The 22,772-nt window shown below is 41.7% G+C and overlaps 1 protein-coding gene and 1 pseudogene across 1 annotated transcript in view; both read right to left on the bottom strand.

Moving 5' to 3' along the window:
- BMP6 (bone morphogenetic protein 6) overlaps positions 1–22,772 on the bottom strand; it is a 162,945-nt gene that overhangs the window by 133,999 nt on the left and 6,174 nt on the right. The gene's annotated exons all lie outside the window — the stretch shown is intronic.
- LOC109395507 (bystin pseudogene) lies at positions 6,173–7,478 on the bottom strand (annotated as a pseudogene).

The raw sequence follows: 22,772 nt of genomic DNA, 5'->3' as shown, positions 1-22,772 counted from the left end.
CAGACCCTCTCCTAGAGCCTTCACTGAGATCACACAAACACACACACACACACACACACACACACACACACACACACACAGTGACCAGAACTCACACAAGGCTGGAAAGGATTGTGTGCCCAAGAACCAAAGTGTAGAGAATTCACAATATATGGAGTATTGGGTAAAATCCTCAAAAAAATGTGCGTCAGTAGTGGGATAAATTATTCCTAAATTCAAGGCAGATCTGGATACACCATAACAAAGCTTAAAAGGATCTTCAAACAGATTTGCAAGTTATTTAAGTGCACATGAGAGTAAAATCTAACCTTCCTTAAAGGAATATAACAAAATCCAGCACACAGCATCAAATCAAAAATTAGTGGGCATGCAAAGACACAGGAAAAATCAACTCACAACCAAAAGAAAAATCAATCAATGGAAGCAGACTCAGAAATGAAAGACATAATAAAGTTAGTAGGCAAGGACCTTACATAGCTATTATAATCCTAAAACATATGCTCACGGATAAAAAAAATAAAATAAAACCCATCATCATGAGGAGAAATACATGGAAGCTATAAAATATGCAAATAAAACTTCTAGAAATCAGATTTAAAAATACACTAGATGAGATTAACAGCAGCTTACATATTGAACAAGAAAATATTGTAAAATTAAAGGCATAGCAATAGAAACTATGCTAAATGCTATAGCACGGAGAGGAAAAAAGACTGAAAATAAGTGAACAGGGTTTGGTGAACTGTGGGACAATATAGAGCAGTCTGATATTTTTGCAAATGAGTCCAAAAGGAGGGGAAGAAAAGAGAAAGACTTAAAAGTGATTTGAAAGAATAATAGCCAAATTTTTCTGAATTTGAAGAAAACTATAAACTCACAGATCCAAGAAACTCAAAAAACTCCAAATAAAAGAAACATAAAATAACACCATGGCATATGATAATAAAATTGTTAAAAAAAAAGTGATAAAGTGAAAATCTTAAAAATCAGCCAGATAAAAGAAGACACATTATGTACAGAGGAACAAAGATTACAATGATAGCAGATTCTCATCAGGCCATTCAGAGTAGATGTTAATAGAAGACTATTTTTAAAATGGAGAAAGAAAAATATGCTGTCAACCTAGAATTATAATTTGAAAGAATTAAAAATTGAAAGTGAAAATCTTTCAAAAATGGAGGCAGAGACTTTTTCAGACAAATGAAAGCCAAGAGAATTTATCATCAATCAACCTGTATTATCGGAAAAGTTAAAAAAAAAGTTCTTCAAGCAGAATAAAAATGATTCTCAATGGAAATTTAGGTCAACACAAAGGAATAAACAACACAAGAAATCGTAAATATGTAGACAAATATAAAAGACTTTTCTCATTTTTCAATTTCTTTAAAACATAGTTGCTCAAAAAAAACAACAACATAGCATTAAGGACTTTGTAACATACGAAGAAGTAAAATGTATGACAACAATAGTATAAAGGACAGAAGGGGAAAATTGAAGTATACTTTGTAAAGTTCTTACAATATATATAAAGTAGTAAAACATTATTTAAAGTAGACTGTGATTAATTCAATATGTATAATGTAAAACCTAGAGCAAGTACTAAAAAAAATAATGACATGTAAAAGTATAAACCCATAATGGAGATAAAATAAAATCATAAAAAATGCACAATCCAAAAGAAGGCAAAGAAAAAAAGAACAAAGAACAGATGGGACAAACAGAATACAAGCAGAAATACGGTAGATTTAAACTTAGCAGTGTCAACAATCATACTAAATGTAAATGATCTAAACACTCCAATTAAATAGAAGAGATTGCCAGGTCATTTTGTAAAATAAACAAGATCTAAACAGATGTTATTTACAAGAAATCCACTTTACATATAGGCACAGATATGTTAAAAGTAAAAGGTTGGAAAATCTATACCATTTAATGCTTATTTAGAAAAGAACAAAGGTCTGTGACAGTACTTATAATGTTGGCACTCAGAATAATTTTATTTTGTAGATTTCCTGGCAAAGTCTCAATACCACTGGAAGCATGACTTCTCTCCCCAACCTGATCTCCCAAAAAGAAACTCAAGCTCTTTGTAAATATGGGCATATCTGAAATAAAGATAGCCCTGCTATGTTACTTATGTGAAGAAGGAAGGCCGCGAACTAGATCAGTGCCTCTCAAACTTTAATGTGCCTATAAATCATGTAGGGGTTTTGTAAAACTGAGATTCTGAATCAAAAGATATAGGGTTAGGCCTGAGAAGATGCATTTTCAACCAGCTCCCTGGTGTGGCAGACCACATTTTCAGTAGCAGGGAATGAGAACCCTCTCCTCCAAACAACGAATAAGTCTCATTTTAACCAGAAACAATTTCTCCCACCAAATCTGATTTCTCACTTCCTCTTGTGTCCTCGCTCCCTCTCTGGAGAAAATGCTGGGAAAAGGTGGATGGGTGATGGAGGCAAAGTTACTTAATATGGAAGAAACAGGGCTTACCACCGATCATTTGATCAATTAAGTAGCAGGTGCTTCTTTCAGATCAGCACTGGCGTTAATAACCATTACTTAAAATGTTCTGAAATTTTTTTTTAATGCCTAAAATACTTTGGACTCAGACCAGCATTTTTCTTTTTCTTTTTTTTAACAACAGCAGTGCTCTTACCATAATAATGTGAAATCTTAAAAATGAGGCTGGTTCTGTGCTTAATAGTACCTGCTTCTGCAGTGTGATATACTACTACGACTCCTGGCTGACCCCATTCTTGATCCCCTGAGCTAGGTGTAGGTGTTTATTATGCCCTGCCATGGCACTACAGAAGAGGCTAACCTGTAAGGAGAAAAATGCAAAGGGCAAGAGGGAAGGGGGAAAACTATGTGAGCAATGCTCCATGTCGCTCTTCTGTGCATCCATCTAAATCACAACCCACAACTCCGAAAGGGTGGTTGTATTCAGAACCATAAAAAGATTCTGCACTTTGGAGGCAAAGATTTTTCTTCACCTGTATCGTCATCATCTCCAATGGCAGTTTCCAGCCAAGAAAGCTCAATGGCAGAGCACTAAGAGCACTTTCTTGAAGTTATTGCTTCCTGGCATGAAAAATTATATAGTATGAAAATTTCACCCTTTAAAAACAGAAGGAAAACTATCTTGGATTTCATAATAATATTATTCACATTTAGAACAGCAGATAATTCCAGTTACAAATTCATTTCTATTAGGACTTAAAGACTTTCGTCAGATTTATGGAATGACTTAGATAGACTTCCCTAATTAATTCATCAAGCAAGGGAGGTGGAGAGTAAAGGTCTCTATATATGCTGGGCAACCAGCCTGGAATTAAAAGTTTGAGTAATTCATATTCAGGACCTAGATTATATAGCTCTAGCGCTGAAGCCAGAAAACTACAGCCCACAAGCCAGCCCTCTAGTTTTGCAAATAACGTTTAATTTAAATACAGCAACTCCCATTTGTTGAAGGACTGCTCCTGCACAACTGCAGCAGAGTTGAGGAGTTGTGACAAAGACTATGCCTGCAAAGCCAAAAATATTTACTCTCTGGCCCTTTAAAAAAAAATTTTCCAACCATGCTCTAGAAGAATGGGTAAGGACCAGGAAGTTTTCAGGAGGTGGAAAATTATTTTACTGAGCAGAAAGGTATCAACCACTGCACTAAAAAATTTAAATGAAGTGTCTTTGTGAAGCAGTGAGTTTCCTATAACTGGAAGGGCCCAAGCAGCTTTTAGATGATCACCACCTTAGAGCTGTGGGATAGGGAATGTGTGTACCATTCAAAGAGTCGGTTTCTTAAACCACTTCTGAGATTCCACATCATTTTATACTATCAATTGCACAGAGGTCCACGTTAGATTTCTTGAAAAATAGTCTCATTTGACTCACAAAGAAAAATATCTTACCTTAAAGCTAAGCAAATCTAAAAATAACATGTACCTTGAAAAGGAGAGCCCTGGGTATCTTCTGCTGGCCAGTTTGTCTGTAATTGGCCCACAGAAGTGACTCCACTGGACAGAAGCCATGTCTAATTCTGTAACCATTATAGCTCTTAACATGCTGTGATTGTTCCGCAGAGATCTGTATGTATAATTTAATGATGTCTCTGTGTAACCCAGATTGCCAGATCTTTCTGCAATCTTACTCTTAGGCAGAGAATGTAGTTGTCGACTCAATTATATACTCTGAAATATCTGCTGCACCGTTGGGCTCTTGTACAACAACAGGAAATATTGTTTTCTAGAAACCAAGGAGGGTGGGCTAATGGAGAAATAAGGTAAGTCTTAAAAGTCAAAGATTCATCATTGTTTTTCCATTTCTTAGCCAAATTGCTTTAATATAGCAAATTAAGAGGGTTCTTTTTTTTTTTTTTTTAAGTTTCCAATTAAAGTGTTTGACATGTCTACTACATTTTAGTTAGGGAGCCTCCGGAGGTTGATCTGGACTCCATTCCTCTGCGAGAGGAACACACTTTGCAATTCTCAAGCCAGTTCTTTCTTTAACCAATTTGGCAGTGTGACTGGCTGGGCTCGCAGGTAGGAGAGCGAGCACTCTCAGTAAAACGTTCATTTTTATGGTGTTGGCTTTCACCTTAATATCAGCAGGAGGCAATGCCACTTGGTCCAGTCTGCCGTCAAGCTACATCAAAGGCGCTGAGCTTAATGTGACTGAGTCCAGAGGAATCCAACAACGTTCAAAGCTTTGGGTTCTAGCCAAGGACAAGTAGGTTAAGAATTTTCGCTCTGGCTCTAGATTAAGAGTGACTTAAGCAGCATCCTAAGATTGATCCATCCACCATCATAGCTCACACAGTTCAAGTCGACACTCAAGGTGGCAAGAACTAGAGCTCGAACACCACAGAACTGGGGCAGAAGTGTAGCTGAGTGAAGAGGTTACCTGACATTTAACCTCAAAGTGTTTGAAACCATGGAAACCAGGCTTAAAAAGAAATAAATAGTAGCCAAGTTATTAAAAATCTTAGCATTTATTAAGTCTGTCTTTCAAATAGAGAATGTTCACTTTGTTTTTAAAGAATAGAGAATTTAAAACTCAAAGAGGTTTTTATTTATTTATTTATTTATTTTTCAAATTCCAGAACCAGCTGGAAAAATCTCAAGCTACACCTAGTGGAGGTCCCTATATTTATATAGGTCATTTAATTAAGCATCAAAAAGACAGGTAGAACACAAGCAGACCATCCAATAAAAATAATGAGTTATTGTAAAAGTCACTGAGGGAAATCTCAGGCTAAATCACTGCATTGTACGATTTCCAAAACTCAAAAGAAGAAACCATCTGCTCAAATTTCAGTTTCAGAACCCCTCCGCTTCCTTGTCCAGCCATCATTCCCTAGTTGATATACCCCAACTATATTTCTATCGGAGTGCCTGCAACACTCCAGAAGTCCTGTATGTCTATACTCCAGCCTCTCCCTCCTCAAAACCTGCTGCTAGAAGAATGTAGTCTGTATATTTTGGTATCCTTAGCACTTGGCAAAGCAGCTGGCACATAGTAGACACTCCAATGTTTAACTGGATGGATATACAAATGGCATTGACAGGAGGAAAAGTGCCCCCCAACATACATGGATCTACCCTTTTGTCTCCCTGTGTGTCATCCATTCTTGCCCATTATCATAATTTGTGCCTTTGCGTCTGCTAGTTCTATCATCTAGAGTGCACTATTCCTTGCCTCTTTAAATCCTAGCCACCCTCTAAGGCAGGGCTTTTCAAAGTCTGGTCCATGAACCACTTGATTAAAAACCATTTAGGATGCTTCTTAAAATGTAGATTCTTTGGTCCCATGGCAGATATATTGAATGAAAACCTCTGGGAAGGAGGCCAAAGATTGTGAATTTTATTTATTTATTTATTCAATAAATACCTGCCTTTTTATCCACATTCTAGTTACTTGACACAACAGCCTGAGAGAAAATACTTATTCCAAGCCCCAGGAGGGGAGTGGGAATGCTAGGGTGTGGGGTCTCAAACAGGTGCCAGAACCGAGCAGGAACGATGGCCTAGGATGGAAAAGGCAGCCAGCCAGACAGTCAGTCCTCCCTGTCAGGTACCCATGAGCTCTCACTGCCGAGCTTTGGGTCTTCAGCTGTAAAGGGTCAGTGTCACTTTCAGTCACCAACACCCCTCAGACCAGGATGAGTGTTTCCTCACTCCATGGTGATGGGAACATCTTCTACATCCCGGGGTACTGCTCTCTGAAGCTCATGCCTGATTTCTGGGGAGTTGTGGATGGGACTGCAGCCGGAGCAGTTCCAGGAGGGCCTCCTTCTGCTCTGCGGCCAGGTCTGCCTTGTAGCGCTGGACCAAAATCAGGAGGCACTGGTGCCTGAGCATGGGCAGTTCGCGCTTCTCCTTCCGGAACCCCAGCACCCTGGTGTCCAGCACCCTGTTGGGCAGCGCATACTTCTTATCCAGCAGCAGTCGCAGGAAGATGCTGTTGGCACCGCTATATTCCATCTGGGCGATTTTCAGCATGGCCGCGCTGGAGTGCAGCACAGGGGTGTGGAGCACTTGGTGATGCTGCTACCCACGATGATGGCTTCCGGAGGGTACAGGTGCCCGACTCACCCAGTGGGGTCAGGATCCCTTTAAACCAAGCTCCAGGGCTTGCACAGTGCCTTCTTGAGTGCCATGTAGAGGTGGAAGTTGAGTCGTTTATATTCAGCGATGTCATCTTGTACCATGGGGGAGCAGGACCCGGTTGTAGAAGCGCTGGGCCAGGCGTTCCTTCAGGTTAGAGGCGAAAATCCTCGTGACTTGGTACATGGCCGCGGCCGTCCAGGTCTCAGGCTCTGTGACGTAGAGGATCTGCTGCCAGTTGGAGAGTGCAGGGATGATCTTGAAGGCCTTGGGCAGCTTCCCACTGCGGTGCTTAGATGACACCTCCCGGACCCCTCTGTAGACCTCCAGGGCCCGGGGGTCCAGCTGGGGCTAGGGGAACCCTGACACCTCGGACATGACCTTCTCACCTTATGTCTGCTTCTCAGTCAGCTTCTCCATGGTGATGTCAGCCGGGGTGCGCCTGACAGGAGGGTTCTTATTGATGACCATCTCAATGGCATGCTCATCCTCGGGATTCACGACCACCTCGGCATGGTGGTCCGCCCCTGTCATTATGGCAGCCTTTTCCTCCAGGGTGGGCCTTTCCTCATCCTCCTCATCTGACTCATCCTGTGGCACTCCTGGACCCAGCCGTGTGATGCGCTCCCGCGGCGCCGCGGGCATACCCCTAGCCCCATGCTCCGCTTCGAGTTCCTCCTGTGGCTGCCGCGCTTGCTGCAAAATCCGTCAGGTCAGCCGGGGCCCCACATACGCTTCCTCTTTTCTGGTTCCACGACCCCGCCGCTTTTCTCGGGCCCCTGCCTGCACTGTGTCCACAATCAGAATCTGCTCGGGTAGCGGCGTGTGTTTTTCCTGAGCCCCGGCCCCGCGGGCCTCCGTGAATTTGGGCATTTTTCTCGAAAAAGTGTGGGCAAAGTTCACATGTGGAGATGGACAATAAGTCCTGAGCGCGCGTTCAAGGATTGTGAATTTTAAACAAGCTCCTCAACTGATTCTAATGCCCATTATCCACGGACCACACTCTAAGAATGTTCAATGTCAAGTCAAACCTGCTTTAAGAGTTAATCAACCAGGCGATGTCACATCATCCCATCTGCACTGGGAACTGTGTATGACACATAACTACTTGGCAAAAGATTCCAGCCCTACAAACATGCTGACATGACACAGGGTATAGGCCATTTCTTCAGAGAAGAGTCCCACGGGCATGGCCATCAAGCAGGGGGTGGGACCCACTGGCTCTCATGACAACAGACAATGGTTTCCTTGAAAATTTATTATTGATCTTGAGTGGGAATTTGTATCTTCCCTGCCCCATTCTGAAATATTGGGTTGTCAGAAAAGTCATGACGTATTTTTTCTATGTTTTTCAGTGAAAAATGCGTCATGACTTTTCCGACAACCCAATAGATCTGAGACAATTTAAAGAAATACAGTCTACAGAATAAACGTTACGCAGATGTGGAATTAGAAATGAAAGAAAAATAGGGCAAGAAAATAACAAGTTGGGGCTGGCCGAGTGGCTCAGTTGATTAAGAGCCTGAGCTCTGAGCAACAGCATCACCGGTTCAATTCCCACATGGGCCAGTGAGCTACACCAGAGCTCAGCTGTGGCTGAGCTGCCAACAGGTGGCAGGATGGCTCAGCAGGTGAGAGCACATGCTCCTAACAAGGTTGCCAGTTCGGCTCCCTCATGGGATGGTGGGCTACGCCCACCCGCAACTAAGATTGAACATGGCACCTTGAGCTGAGCAGCCGCAAGCTGTTGATGGGCAGCCGGGTGGCGACTGGACTTGGAGCTGAGCTAGCTGTGCCCTCCACAACTAAGACTGAAGGACAACAACTTGGCTGTTCCCCTTCCCCAATTCCCCAATACTGTTCCCCTTACCCAATGCCCCAATAAAATCTTTAAGAAGAAAGAAAGAAAGAAAGAAAGAAAGAAGAAAGAAAATAACAAGGTTAATAAAGAAAAATAAATACCATACAATAAATAGAATGCTGAGTTTCCTAGTGACAAATGAAAATGGAAACATGATTATCCACAATATTTTCAATATTCATAACATAAAACAAAAGTTGGTTAGAAAAACATCCTGAACTTCTCTGATACTGGAAATCTGAGCTAAGCCGTTTCATGTTTTGACAAGCATTATCAATAACATGGAATACCTATGCCCATCCCTCCCCACTGGAGGTGCAGTGGTTCATCAGCGGTTGCCTCTGTAGAAGAAACACACATAGACCATGAATATCTACAGGAAAGTTCTAAGCACTTATCCTGAAGGATAGAAAACCAGTGGCATTGATGTGAGAGTTCAAAATGGCAGTACTAAAATTTTTTCCCATTTTACTAGGATACCTGACTTAGCTAAACGACGTAGGAATTTGCAAAAAAAAAAACAAACAAAAAAAACTGACAGGTTTATCCCCTATTGATTCCAGGAATAGGATATCATAACATAGCAGCACACTTGCAACCCTAGAAACTAAGGCCATCACAGGATGCAAGAAAATTACAGGACTATGGAAATTATGGGGACTATGAAATTCCAAAATTATAAGCCTATGGAATTAGAATACTTCTCAGTAGGATGATTATTTGGACATTGACGATGAACCTTGGATGGTTCAGCTTTGGAAGGCTTATTAACGACAAATGTCTCCACCCAGTCCAAGCTGGCTGTAGGCACTAAACTTATTCCCAGGGTATTATTTGTGGTTCCCACAACTGATGTAGCCCCCAAACATCCTGCTTTATTTTACCTTAAGTTGACATAGTGCTTTAGTTTTATAAATGTCTCTCATAAACATTATCTCCTCAAGTTCCAGAGAGTATGTAATCCATGTGTGTTTCAGAAGAACTTAATAAATAGGCACTGCATGAAGTTTTCCAGTTTTCTTTTTTGATGGTTTCCTACCCTCAGCATAAGATGACATGTTAAATAGCACGGCAGGCAATGGTTTTTTTAAATGGCTCCTTACTGCAAACAAATCTAACAATAGCTTGTAACTATGGAGCACTTAAGATGTACCAGGCACCATGCTAAACTCGTTACACGTAGTACCTCAACTCTCACAAGCACCCTAAGAACCAAAAGCAACTCTTATTTCCTAGTCTTACAGGTGATAGGACTGGGGCACAGAGAGAACCCATGACCTAAAGCCACACAAGTAAGGGGTAAAACCCCTCTTCAAACACAGGCAGTCCGCATCCAGCACCTGCAGGTCTAACCCCTCAGAATGCCACCATTCTGATTGCTCTAATTCAGAGGATTCCAAGGGACCAAGAGGAGTATCAAAGCCCTGCATAAATAACATTGTATTCTTTTTTTTTTTTTCTGACTTCACAAGTTACCGCTCATTTAGTGGCTTAGAACGGCATGAATTTGTTTTCTCACAGTTACGTGGGTCAGAAGTCCAACATGGGTCTCACTGGGCTCAAATCAAGGTGTGGGAAGAACTGCTTTCGTTTCTGGAGGCTCTCCGGACAATCTGTTTCTTTGCTCATTGGCGCTGTTGGCAGAATATAGTTCCTTGTGGTTGTAGAACCGGTGTCCCTGTTTCCCTGCTGGCTGTCGGCTGAGGGCTGTTCCCAGTTTCTAGAGGCCACTGTGGTCATTAGCTTGAGGCTTATTCCTCCATCTTCAAAGACAGCAACAGCTGGTTAAGTCCCTGCCCCCCTTTGACTCTCTCTGCTCTTCTTGCATTGTATCTCTCGTGCCCTTCTGCCTTCCTCTTCTGTTTCTAAGGGCCCTTGTGAATGATCATCCAGGATAATCTCCCTATTTTAAGGTCAGCCGTCTAGCAACCTTAATTCCCTTTTGCCATGTAAGGTAACACACTCACAGGGTAGCAGGGGGCGAATACTGTAGGGGCCGGAATCCCGCCTTCTGCAAATACCAACACTGAATGTCTACACGTCTAAACCATCTCTCTCTCATACACATGGTTGTCCTGGTTTATGTGGACCAAGGTCATGACGCTTTTTGAGCTGCATACTATAAACAAAATTTTCTTAGGAGTGGGTCCTCATGTGATTAACTGGAGAGGTAGAAAGGAGAAGAGTGTGTCAACGGCTTGAATTGGCACTGGCTAATTCCAGCTCCAGGAGATGACACCTATCTCACACTACCTGTCACAGGTGTGGTTTGGCCAACAGAGTGCAGACAAAGCAGGTGGAAAAGGAAGCTGAATCTCAATCCGGTCAGTTCGGTTGGGCTGAGTCGCCTGTGAAGGAGGCTTAGGTCACTGCCGCAGGCTCCCCCTGAGCCAATTAGTTTCAGAGACCAAAACGTTCTCTGCACCTTGACCACAAGTCTAAGCTCACAAATGGCTGTTTTTAATCGTTAAGGAGAAATGAGGGAGAGAGTTCCAGGAAGACCAGGTTAAGTCTATTTAAATGTCTATTTAAATCACAACCCTTCAGATTTTGGTTACTGGAAGTAGCACTTTTTCCACAAGTTAAAATCTCTTAGGTGCTATTCATGAATTTGTCACCTAATTTCCCCTCTTTATTAAACATTCTAAACTTAATGGGAGGAAAGGAAAAATGCAAAATGCTTTTAAAATTTCAAAGAGACCCTCAAACGCTGCAGAAATGTCCTAGCTGGTCTCCCCATGTCCAGCCTCTGTTCCTGGCCTCCTCTGCACCGCTACCAAAAATGTCTTCCTAAAACACACGTCAGTCATTCCGTAGCCTTAATGAAAAGTTGTAAATAGTTCCTCGCGGCCTGTAAAATAAAGTCTAAATTCCTTAGAATAGCTTCACTACCCCTCACAATCTGGTCTTAGCCTATCTTCCCAACCTCCTCCCTACCTGAGTCCCATACCATCCTCAGGACCCACTCACCCTTGGACCTAGCACCCCAGGCCTCTCCCCAAGCCCAAAGCCCCATCACCATTTACCTTCTGCGTTCCTCAGTCAGGAATGCCCGTGCCTTCCACATCCAATAGCAGAAATCCAGCTCTTCTGTCTACACTCAGCCTGAATGCCATGGCCCTCATAAATTAATCACATCCTCCTTCGTGCTCCCATAATATCCTGTGTTGACCTCGGTCATAGCACCATACTCTGTTCAGGGCCAGGGTTAGGTGTCCATGCATCTGCCTTCCCTGGAGTCAGCAACTACATCTCTCCCCTCCCACTGTAGTCAGCACTTAGCCTGGCCTTAAAAAAGGCTCCACAAACACTGGACAACCACATTAAATCTGTCATTTCTAATACTGAAGACGCTTCTGAGTTTAAGGAACCTTTTTTTCAGGGTGTGTTGCCCAGTGTCGGATTCCTTTTGGTTAAAGGCACACCGTCACCATATCTTCCAGAACATAAAATGATGCGACAATAGAACTTACATACTTTTATCTTCATATGCTACACGTAATCCTCTTATAAACAGATCTTTTTCGCATGCTGTGGAGGGTATACAGATGCTCACGGCAAAATCTTTCCACCTTTCTTTATGTTTGAAAATTTTCACAATAAACATTGGCAACAATTAAAAGACGAATGGCAACTTGGAATTTGCTTCCTCAAAAAGGTGTGGAAGTCAATCACAATATTTGCAGGAATCAACATGGAGTCAGCCAAGAATTCATTGTGGAAGTGTAAACGAAAAGCACTTAGGTAAGAGTTTGGTAAAACATGTTTGCTGCCCAGTAGGAAAAAGCATGTACCGCAGTTGACCTTAGGGACCCATGGAAATAAATTCCTCATTCTAGTGAAATGTTCTGGTGACATATTTTATTTTTGTAGTGTTAATAGGGCTATCCCAGTTGTCTCTGTGGTTTTAGTGATGCAAGGTGGCACTTCAGATGTTTCAATTCTGAGCTCAGCTTCCTATGAGCCAGGCCCCAGGCACCAGAAGGACCACGAAAATATAATGCCCAATGACAGAGACAGAGAGAGACCAAGGGCATGAGAATGACAAACATTCCTACTGCCCTGAAAACAAAGGATGACCCATTTGCTTCAGAAAAGAGTGTCACCCGACACTGAGAGGGAGGTAGAAGGCCTGTGGTTAGATGCCATCCTACAGACACAAGATAAACTGTGATTCTAACAAGATCCAGCCAAACAGAAACAAAATAATACTAAGGAAGGGATAGATATTACAATAGCCAAGACACCTTAACCTTATGAGTCCTGAATAATGCATCAGTACACAATATTACTTGTTCTTAAATATGGCAAAAAAATAAACATAAAACAGGAAATTACCCAAGATATGGAAACAACCTAAGTGTCTTCCATTGACGGATGAATGGATAAAGAAAATGTGTCATGTGTGTATGTGTATGTACACACACACACACACACACACACACACACACTTTCACATACAATGGATTATTATTATTCAGCCTTAACAAAGAAGGAAATCCTACCCTTTACAACAACATGGATGAACCTGAAGGATGTTATGCTAAATTAGATAAGCCAGTCACAGAAAGACAAATACTGTATGATCTCACTTATATGTAGAATCTAAAATAGTTAAATTTGTAGAAGCAAAGAGTAGAATGGTGGTTGCAAGGGCTGGGGGGTGGGGGAGAGAAAAATAGGAAAACGTTGGTCAAAGGGTACAAGGCTTCAGTTCTATAAGATGAATGAGTTCTGGAAATCTAATGTACAACAATGTAAATATAATTAGCAATTCTGTACTGTATACTCGAAATTTGCTAACAGGATAGATCTTAAGTGTCCTCAGCACACACACACAAAAAAAAACAGAAAGAAAATGGTAACCATGTGAGATGATGGATATGTTAATTAGCTTGAATGTGGATATTTCACAATATATCAAATCATAATGATGTACACCTTAAATATGTCTATTTGTCAATTATTATACCTGAATAAAACTGAAAGAAATAACAATATTCTACTTATTTGGGGTTGGGGGGTCATAAAGGGAGTATATACTGTATAGTATACTTTTTTCTGTATCTACATATATTTAAAAAGTATAAAATAGAAAACATTATCACTTGACGGGACTTACAGATACGAGTCTCAAATTATTTTCATATTTCCCTTGGCTACAGCCTTGAAGTTCATCAAATAAAATGTAAAAGAGAACTAGATTTGCTACTTCTGTGGCCTGTGTCAACTCCATCTTCCTCCCTTCCCTACATGCTAAGGCTTATATCCTGGAAATGAAAGTGTTTATGTCTTGCATACTCTGGTAGAGGGAGCAAAATTTAAGTGGGATAAGGGAGGGAAAAAAGCTCTCTGTTCCAGGACCTACCTGTCTCATTATACATAATTTAAGCACTGAAGAGTTGTTTAATTTTAAACAACTTTTATAACAGTCTATAAAAAGAGAAACATCACATCTTGTATGTGCTTACTCTCAGTTGACATTTTTTCCAGCCTATTTGGACACACTTCTGCCTACTTAAGCAGTCTCTCTGGATTGGCTGCTCAGAGTTTAATTCCTCCTGATTCATTTCACCAATGGTCTAGAAATACAGTGAGGCAATAATGCACGTCTGTTCCGGGCAACCAACCAAGAGACCACCCCCTCCCTGGCCAGACTGTTCTGCTCCTGGGTAGGGGTATCTCAACCCTGCCCATGGCTTTGATCTGTTTTCGGTTTTTAAATGCTCCCTGTTGCCTAGTGGGGAACTAAGTGACTTTGCTTCAATAGACATTATGTCACCCCCTCAGCCCTTATGTAAACAGAGTGTCTAACACCTTCACCATGTAAGCCAAGCCAGCCGGCCTGAAGTAGAAGCTGACAAGATAAGTATTTTGCATCGGCACCTGCAGGAGGAATCGTTCCTCCTCGCATGAAAGCTTGCTAGGCACAACTAGTGTATTTAAATTTAGACTCAACGGCACTTCTTTCTGACTCCTAGTAATACTTATTAAAGTCATGACATCAGGTAGAGGGAAAATAATATTTCTTCTTCCTGAGGGCTTTTTTCCCTAAACCATCTAGAGAGTCACAGAACATGAACCCTGAAAGAAGGCAACATCTCTTTTTATAACCACTGCTGCGAATGGAAGTTAAGATTCCTAATATCTGCATACTGTTTCACAGCTTATAATTCTCTCATTTAAATGTTTGATGTTATTACTGATGAGAGAAAGAAAGACAGCACACACCAGTTTTATTTTATTGTACTTTATCTTATTTTAGAGAAACCATCAACTTAAGTAAGGCACCATGCTACGTACTTGGTGGGGTGAGGAAGCATCAAGATAAATAAAGCATCAGAGAACCAGAGAAGTTGGTGTTGAAGGTGATTTGCCCAAATCCACACAGCTGCTGGGTGGCAGAGCCAACAGTGGAACTCAAGGCTCCCAACTCTCCTCTAAGCCACACCGAACTCGTCTGCTAACATATGTCTGAAATTAGAATGCCACTCTGTGGTGTTCAGCACTAGGGAAAGTCACTAGGCCCCCAGTATTCTTCCAAAGAGTCATGGCACATGGTAAGCAAATTTCAGAAATGTTTCCTTGATGAGATGGCACTTGAGCTGAGGTTTGAAGGATAGAGCTGAGAACATGGAAGTGGGCAATTGCACCATGTAAATGGGAGAAATCATGACAAAAAGCCAGAAGAAGGAAATCACGGAGCAGAGTTAGTTGGCTGAATGATATGTATACAGAGATGAGTGGAGAAGCTGAAATTGAAAGGGAATGGAAATCAAGATGGCTTTATTCAGTAGACCATGAGAATCCAATGAAGGTGATGCAGGGATAACAGATCACATCTGTGCTATGGAAAAACCGAGCTAGTGTTGTGCAAGGATAGATTGGCATTAGAGGAGACCAGCATAGAAGTCAAGCCCAAGATCATAAAGTTCTCATCTAGGGAATTTGGGGACAGAGTGGAGAAGAAAGATTGGAAGATGGGAGTGAGATAGCTTAGAAGCAGAAACAGTAAGTCTGGAAACTGACTGGGTGTAGGGAGTGAGAGCAGAGATTGAGGCTGAACCTGAGTAACTAGCACGCTGGTTCTCAAACCTTAGTCACCACTCTCATCTCCAAGTGAGTTTGTTAAAATGTAGATCCTCACACCAGATCCCCTGAGTCAGGGAGGGTCCAAGAAGCTGCATGTGAATAATAGGCCAGGTCTGTGCTGATCCCACAAACTCTTTGTGACTGGCCTGCAATGAGCTAAGTACAGAAATGGAGATTACCTACACAGTTTGATAGCAGTTTGACTGATAATTTTATATCAATGGATTCTAATAATTAAAAATTGAGGCTTGACTTCATATGCGTTTTCTGTTTTTCCCATTTCGCTTTTCTAGTAATTCATGTTTAGTGAATTTTACAAAAGTATAGGTCCACAGAAATTAAAAATTTTTTTAAAAGCCAAAGTGGTTCTTGCACAAGTGGTTCAAGACAGCTTGAGAAGGGCGGCACTCACCATATGATTCCGGGGCAGGGCCACGCTTTGAATATGTGGGTTAGTGAAAGGGAAGGAAATACAGGAGGAGGTGTTCAGAAGCGAGACCCCCCTGTAGCTGACAGGTGGCCTTCTGAATCCACCAGCTGCTGGGTTCCCCATCACGGTGGTTTGCTCTCCCACCAGGCCACAAGCGTCCATGGCGGTTCCCCTGACAGCCTGGCTCCCGCCCACCATCATGCCCTGTGGACACTTCCTATCTCCTCACTCCTAAGGCTCAATGTGCTCCCTCCACCCCTAACCCACGGCTATCTCAGCCCCACGGGTAGGGGTAGTGCCAACCCTTCCGAACCTTTTGCTGTTTTTCAGGAAATGTCCCAAAACACAGCAGCGGTCTGTGGGTTAGAAAAAGAACTAAGAGTGAACAAACAGCATTACAGAAGCCAAGGAGAGAATTTCTCAGAAGGACTGTACAGCATGGGAAAAGGGATGTCAACATGATAAAGGCTTGCAGAAAGGAGGATGAAGACTCAAGGCTGAGTCATGAGTTGCCTCTGATAGAAGAATTTCAGCAATGTGATGGGAACAGAAATCAGACTAAGGGGAGAGGAGAAAGCAAGCAGGAAGCTGCAGCTTCTCTGAAGGCAGGGGTGGGGGTGTTAATTAACCTCAAAAAACTGTTCTATTACGTGATTGCATGTTATGCAGAATCTTAATGCTACTACTCTAAATAATAATTTTCTCCCAAAATCTCCAAATTCTCCCGTCTTACTATCTACTAATGGTTAACATAAATTTGCTGCTATAAAAGTCTCAGTTTTTGCCTGATAACATAGAATAAGTGGCATCAGTCATTCTTTAAGGCAAAAGGCCATACAGATATACTTATGTTTTCTTGCAAAAAAAAAAAATGCAGTTTCTACTTAAGCTTACAGAACATTTGGAGAAGGATAAGCATAGGGGGAAAGTTGAGGGTAAACTGGAGTCTACTTTCATAAATTTCTTGAATTTTTGCCCTACCTAAATTGCCAGGGTTTAAAACAAAAACACAGGGAAGCATCTCTGTGATTTTTCCAAAAGTATCAAATCTTTTAAACTGGAGAATCTAGAAACAAGATGCCAATAGGATCACTGACAACCCCAAAATACCCTAGATGCTTGATCTCAAAATTAGAAAAAATATCTGCCTATTTTTATTATTTCCTAAAATAAATATGGGAGGTGAGGTATGACACAGGCCAGTCACAAGTGCTAAGAGCCGGGGCTTGAGCCTACAGGTCTCTGATCCAAGAAAACCATTCACAAACATCTTCAGCAAATTCTGTTCTTAAGGATGTTCAAAGCATATAAGATAAAAACATGAAGAGCAATGGCATCAGTGAAAGATGGGAATTTTCACTGCGCTTCCTGTGTGTTAGGATTGATTATTTCATTTCCTGGCTTAGGCAACTGTTTAAAAGAATAACTCTGGATGTGTTCATTAACTTGACTGTGGTGGTGGTTTCACAAGTATACATATCTACCAACGGCTATCATATTGTACACTTTAAATAAGCAGTTTATTGTATGTCAATTATACCTCAAAAAAAAAAAACAGCTGTTTAAGAAAATCATCACTCAGAGATACACAACAGGGAACACTCCTGATTTCTGAGTACCATCCAGTCTGGGGTTTCCCTACTGTGTTCCAGGGAATTAAGAGGCCATACCAATCAGGGTCCCACCAGAGAAAGAGAACCCCTGCAAGTGTTCACAACAGAAAATGTAACGCAGGGAGCTAGCTGGTGGCAGAGCAGAGGGAGAGCTAAGCGGCCAAGCAGGTCATGGTGAGACAACCTATGGCCTAGCAGCAGCGGGAAGCCTCTCCCACCCACAGGAAGGAGGAGAGAGCCTAGGGCCAGAAGGTGGAAGGAGGCAGCCCTTCCAGAGAAAGCTGGGGCCACAGAAGAGAAGTAGCAGCTGGAAATGTAGGCTCCTGGGGCCCCATCCCCAACCTACAGAGAAGAAAAAAGAAAGGGGCAGGAGTGGATCTGGGGACAGAGAGGCCCAGGTCTGACACAAGAGTGTTTCAGAAAAAAAGGGTTACTAAGTAGAGTAAGTTCAAAAAACTATTAAAACAAGTTAGCAGACTTCTTTACCGCTGGGCTTGTCGGGGCTTTCATATGCTAATAGACTTGTAAATCTCAAACAGAGGAATATGATATAAAGTCCTTCTGTGATCTTCTGTTACAGAACATGTTGGAAAAGTATTATCGTCCTATGAAACACTATTTGGAAAATGCTCATCTAGCCGCATACTCACATTTTACAGAAAAGGAAAGAAATTTGGTTAAGTGGCTTGAGCAAGGTATTATAAAAAGGGATAATACTAAGACCAGAGGCTAGATTCAAGCTTCCTGAATCTTAATCAAGGGCTCTTTCCTCAACTCTGTATGGAACAGGCCTTAAGCACTTCCTAGCACCAGCTACTTAACCTGTAGTGAGTGAGCAATGAGTCATTTCGGTGGAAGAAACTGGGGTCCACGGAGATGAGTATAATCCACTCTGCTAGGTTAAGAGTAACTGAAGTCACCAACACTATGGGGAAAGAACAGATATAATTGACATAAATGCAATGGCATTGCCAAACTTATTAATGGGAGGAAAAAAAGAGAAGAAGGGCGAGAAAAGCAAGAGCGAAAGAGGGAAACTAACCTCCACTGGGGACCACCTACGTTCCTGCAGCGGTGTTGGTGTCCACGTCTTATAATGACTACACATGTCTGCGTGTATAACAATAGGGTCAAACAACCTCAACTGAGGAGATGAAATAACCAAGGTGCCAGATTTGTGGGACCGGCTCCCAAAGCTGGTGTTAAAGAATTCTGCCCTAAATAGACCCCCTTACAACTGCAAAAGCCTGTGCCATGGCCCCCTGGGAGAAACACAATGCTCCAAATATCTTCAGGTGTCCTCCTCAGTATTACCCTCTGTAAGTCTTAGCACTACCTTTCAGCATCATTTCACTTCTTGCTCAGGTAAATGTCTATCCTACCAGAATGGTAGTTAAACCACAGCACATACTAAGTCAGATGTTATGGAACAAAGCTGAATTTCTCAAGCCCACTGATACCGCCATGGCCTCAAGCTCTTCCCTCTTTTTGAGAGGTTTCATCTCTGGGGACAGGGGTAGGGAGGGCGAGGATAAGAGGTGGGTCGTTTAACTAGAATTCAGTGAGAAAATGGATAGTTGAAATGAGGAGACATGGGGAGAATTCATGAAATGTCTCACCTGTACATTATTTGTAAAGAAATGCTCACAAGTTCCCAAAATATCTCAAATGAACTACTATTTGTTCAATAGCACTCTTTAGGGTTACGAGGACTGACAATTCAGTTTGCTAACTCATCCTAGAAAAAGTGCTACAAACCTCATTGCTGAATATTACTAGTCACCTTCGAAGTACTCCCCTTGGGAAGCTATGCACCAATACCAGCGCCTAGTCCACCCTTCAAAGCAATTTTGGAACTTTTTCTGGAATGGCCATCAGAGCTGTCATTGTATTACCCTTGATGTCCTGAATGTCATCAAAATGTCTCCCTTTCAATATTTCCTTTATATTCGGAGAAAGAAAGAAGTCATTAGGGGCCAGATCAGGTGAGTAGGGAGGGTGTTCCAATACAGTTATTTGTTTACTGGCTAAAAACTCCCTCCCAGACAGTGTGCTGTGAGCTGGTGCATTGTCATGAAGCAAGAGCCATGAATTGATGGCGAAAAGTTTAGGTCGTCTAACTTTTTCACGCAGCCTTTTCAGCACTTCCAAATAGTAAACTTGGTTAACTGTCCAGTTGGTACAAATTCATAATGAATAATCTCTCTGATACCAAAAAGGTTAGCAACATCATTGCAATAAGTTCTCGAACTTAATTGTCAGACCTCGTATGTTGCTTATTTATATTATAGTATTTTCTTATTTATTTATCATGAATCTGTGTAGCCTTTTCTCATAGAAAATAGTTCAAAGCAAATGAGCTTAATCTACATATCACTTACAAAGACCACTGGATTTATGGAGTCTCTATTAATTTAGTTTTAATCTCCTCTAAGCAGTCTCTCCTGAGGAAACCTTTGAAAGTCCCCTGATCCTGCCTCTAGGGCCAATAAAAGATATTTTTGTGAGTTTCTCAATCCAAAAGTCACACTGAGTTTTAATATACATTTTCATAAAGTAAGGAAAACTATTTAGCCCCTCCCCTAACAACCCCCCAAATTTCAATAATTTATAAGCACAGAATTCCTATAATTCTTGTCCATTCTTCAGGCTTCTTTTACTCCCCCAAATCCTGCAGAGCACGGATCAAACAGGGCACAAGGCAGGAAGAAATTTAATCGCTCATATCTCTGCCCTGAGGGATTGTCTAGGTACTATGGTGACAGACACCTCACTGAAAGTATGTGGAAGAAAAAAGATTTTTAAACTCCTGGACGAGAGAGAGAGGGAGAGACAGAGAGAGAGATTTCTAATGGACTTGGTGTCAACACACAGACATACAAACTGAAGCCCACAGAGTCAATCAAAATTACTTATTTATGCACCGATGTGGTAAAACACCAGAAACAAAATAATATTCAACAAAGGCATTTTATTTCTAGTCTCCCAAATTGTATATTTTGATTTTTAAGATTTTTATTGATTTGGTTTCCTGGTTAAATATACAGCTTCTCCACAGAGGATTTTTAGGACACTGAAGCTACTCTGTATACTATAATGGTAGGTACATGTCATTATACATTTGTCCAAACCTATAGAATGTCCCATACCAAGAGCAAACTGTAACATAAACTATGGATTTGGGGTGATAATGATGTATTAATGTAGGTGAATCAATAGTAACAAATGTACCATAACTCAGCTCAAGGATGTCGATAGTGGGGGAGGCCATGCATGTGTCAGATGGGGAATATCTGGGAAATCTCTGCATCTCCCACTCAATTTTGCTGTAGACCTAAAACTGCCCGCCACCCCACCCCCACCCCCGCACCCCCAATAAAGCCTATTAAAAAAATATACAGCTTCTCTGTTATTAATCTATTCTGATTTGAGTGTTCAAATAAAATCTGGGGGAAAAAACAAAGTCAAGTGAAACTTTTAGTGCTTAATTTTGCAGTTTACAATGCTCTGTCTTTAGAATATTTAAATACAATTCATAGATTTAAAAGAAGAGAGAGAAAATAACTGGTCTCAGAGATAAAGCCAAGCCAATTAGAAAAACCTCCTGGCCTAATCAGCACATAAAGTAGCTCACACCAACGATATGGTTAGTTCATGCTCTGCAGATACATGAATCAGAACTTTTTGCCAGCCCATGTTCATGTACAGGAAACCAACAAGACTGTAAACACAGGAACAACAATCAACAAACGCAGATGTTTGAGGCTGGAAGTCACATTCTGGACAAGGTGAAAAGGGTAAGAGGCAGGAGAGTCATAATAAGGGGCCAGGCGGATATCAAAGTTCAGCGTGGCAAGGCCCCAACGGGCGCACCAGCCGGGGCGCTGTTTTCTGCCTGCTGTGAAGCCGTACACCACTCCTCCCCCCACAGGGCTCTCTGATGATGAGAAAACAATCTGAACATAAAATCAGCACCATGGAGCAAGGATGTTTCAGGCCTAGGACAATCCCAACCTATCTAGCAGGATTAGTAATCAAGGGCGTATGCCCATGAACCTGGAAGTCAGGAAGGCTCTCCCTCTCAGAACCAGAACCTCATTCTGCAAAAACGTTTGAAGGGGAGTCTTCAGCCCAGTCATCTGGGACTGGGTTAGAGATAACAAGACCACAGGGACCTATCAAGGAATGACCTGATGTAATTTAGATATCATCTCTATTATGGACCCAATCTCTTTAATAATAGACATGGGAAGGGCAGGAAGAGCCTGCAGGCATCAGAGGAACAATGTGGCTCTGAGCAACGTGGTTTTCAACTCACTTTCAGAGCAGAAAACAATTCTTTGGGGTCAACAGTCCTTCCACATACCAAACAAGGGGATATTTATAGATGTGCATAACTTTTTCTTTTCTAAAAGCAGAGTTCTAGGAGAGAATGCTGTCCCCTAAGAAAACTCAAACTTCCAGATTTGGGCAAACCCACCTCTTGTCCCAGGCTGTGCTCTTGCGTTCTTTTGTAACTTCACCTTAATTATCCCCTCAGGCCTGACCAACAACCCTATGGCCCTATTCCCCTGTGCATTAGGATCTCTGTGGCTCTGTTGGTGGCCCCTCAGCCTTAAGATGTACCAGCAGCAAAGAGGAAATGATCCTGAATAAACTGAACACATTTAACTGCAAACATAAGAGACTAGATGATATGCAAGAATCTTTAAAGCTCTAAATTCTATGATCTATGGATAACACAAATTGTACCCATAACCCCAAACTTCTTATTGATAATAGAGAATACCCTACATAAAAATGGGTTGTCTGTTGCTGGGTATGTTTCCCCAGAAAAACAATGTTATGGAAGGTAGCTGTGACCACAGCCAGCTCCAGAGTCTATCCATACGGGAGCTGAAATACTATATAATTACAGTGGGGAAATAAATGTAGAGAACAGGATTTTCAATACATTAGTAACTGAACAAAAAAAATCCAATCAACTTCAGTGAACTACAATGTCATTTATGTCGAGTACTTGTGGTAGAAGATCAGCAGGTATAACTCTGAGGTTCTAAGAATTTCTGGCTCACTTCCATATATTGAGATTGGGGCCACTTTCTGGCTCACAAGTTTCCAGAGGGCAAGAGTAGAACGAGAGAAGGGAGCCAGGGTGTTGAAGAAGAGGT

Source organism: Hipposideros armiger, unplaced genomic scaffold (assembly GCF_001890085.2).
Source record: "Hipposideros armiger isolate ML-2016 unplaced genomic scaffold, ASM189008v1 scaffold_474, whole genome shotgun sequence".
Lineage (NCBI taxonomy): Eukaryota > Metazoa > Chordata > Mammalia > Chiroptera > Hipposideridae > Hipposideros > Hipposideros armiger.
This window is presented reverse-complemented; position numbering and strand designations above follow the sequence as displayed.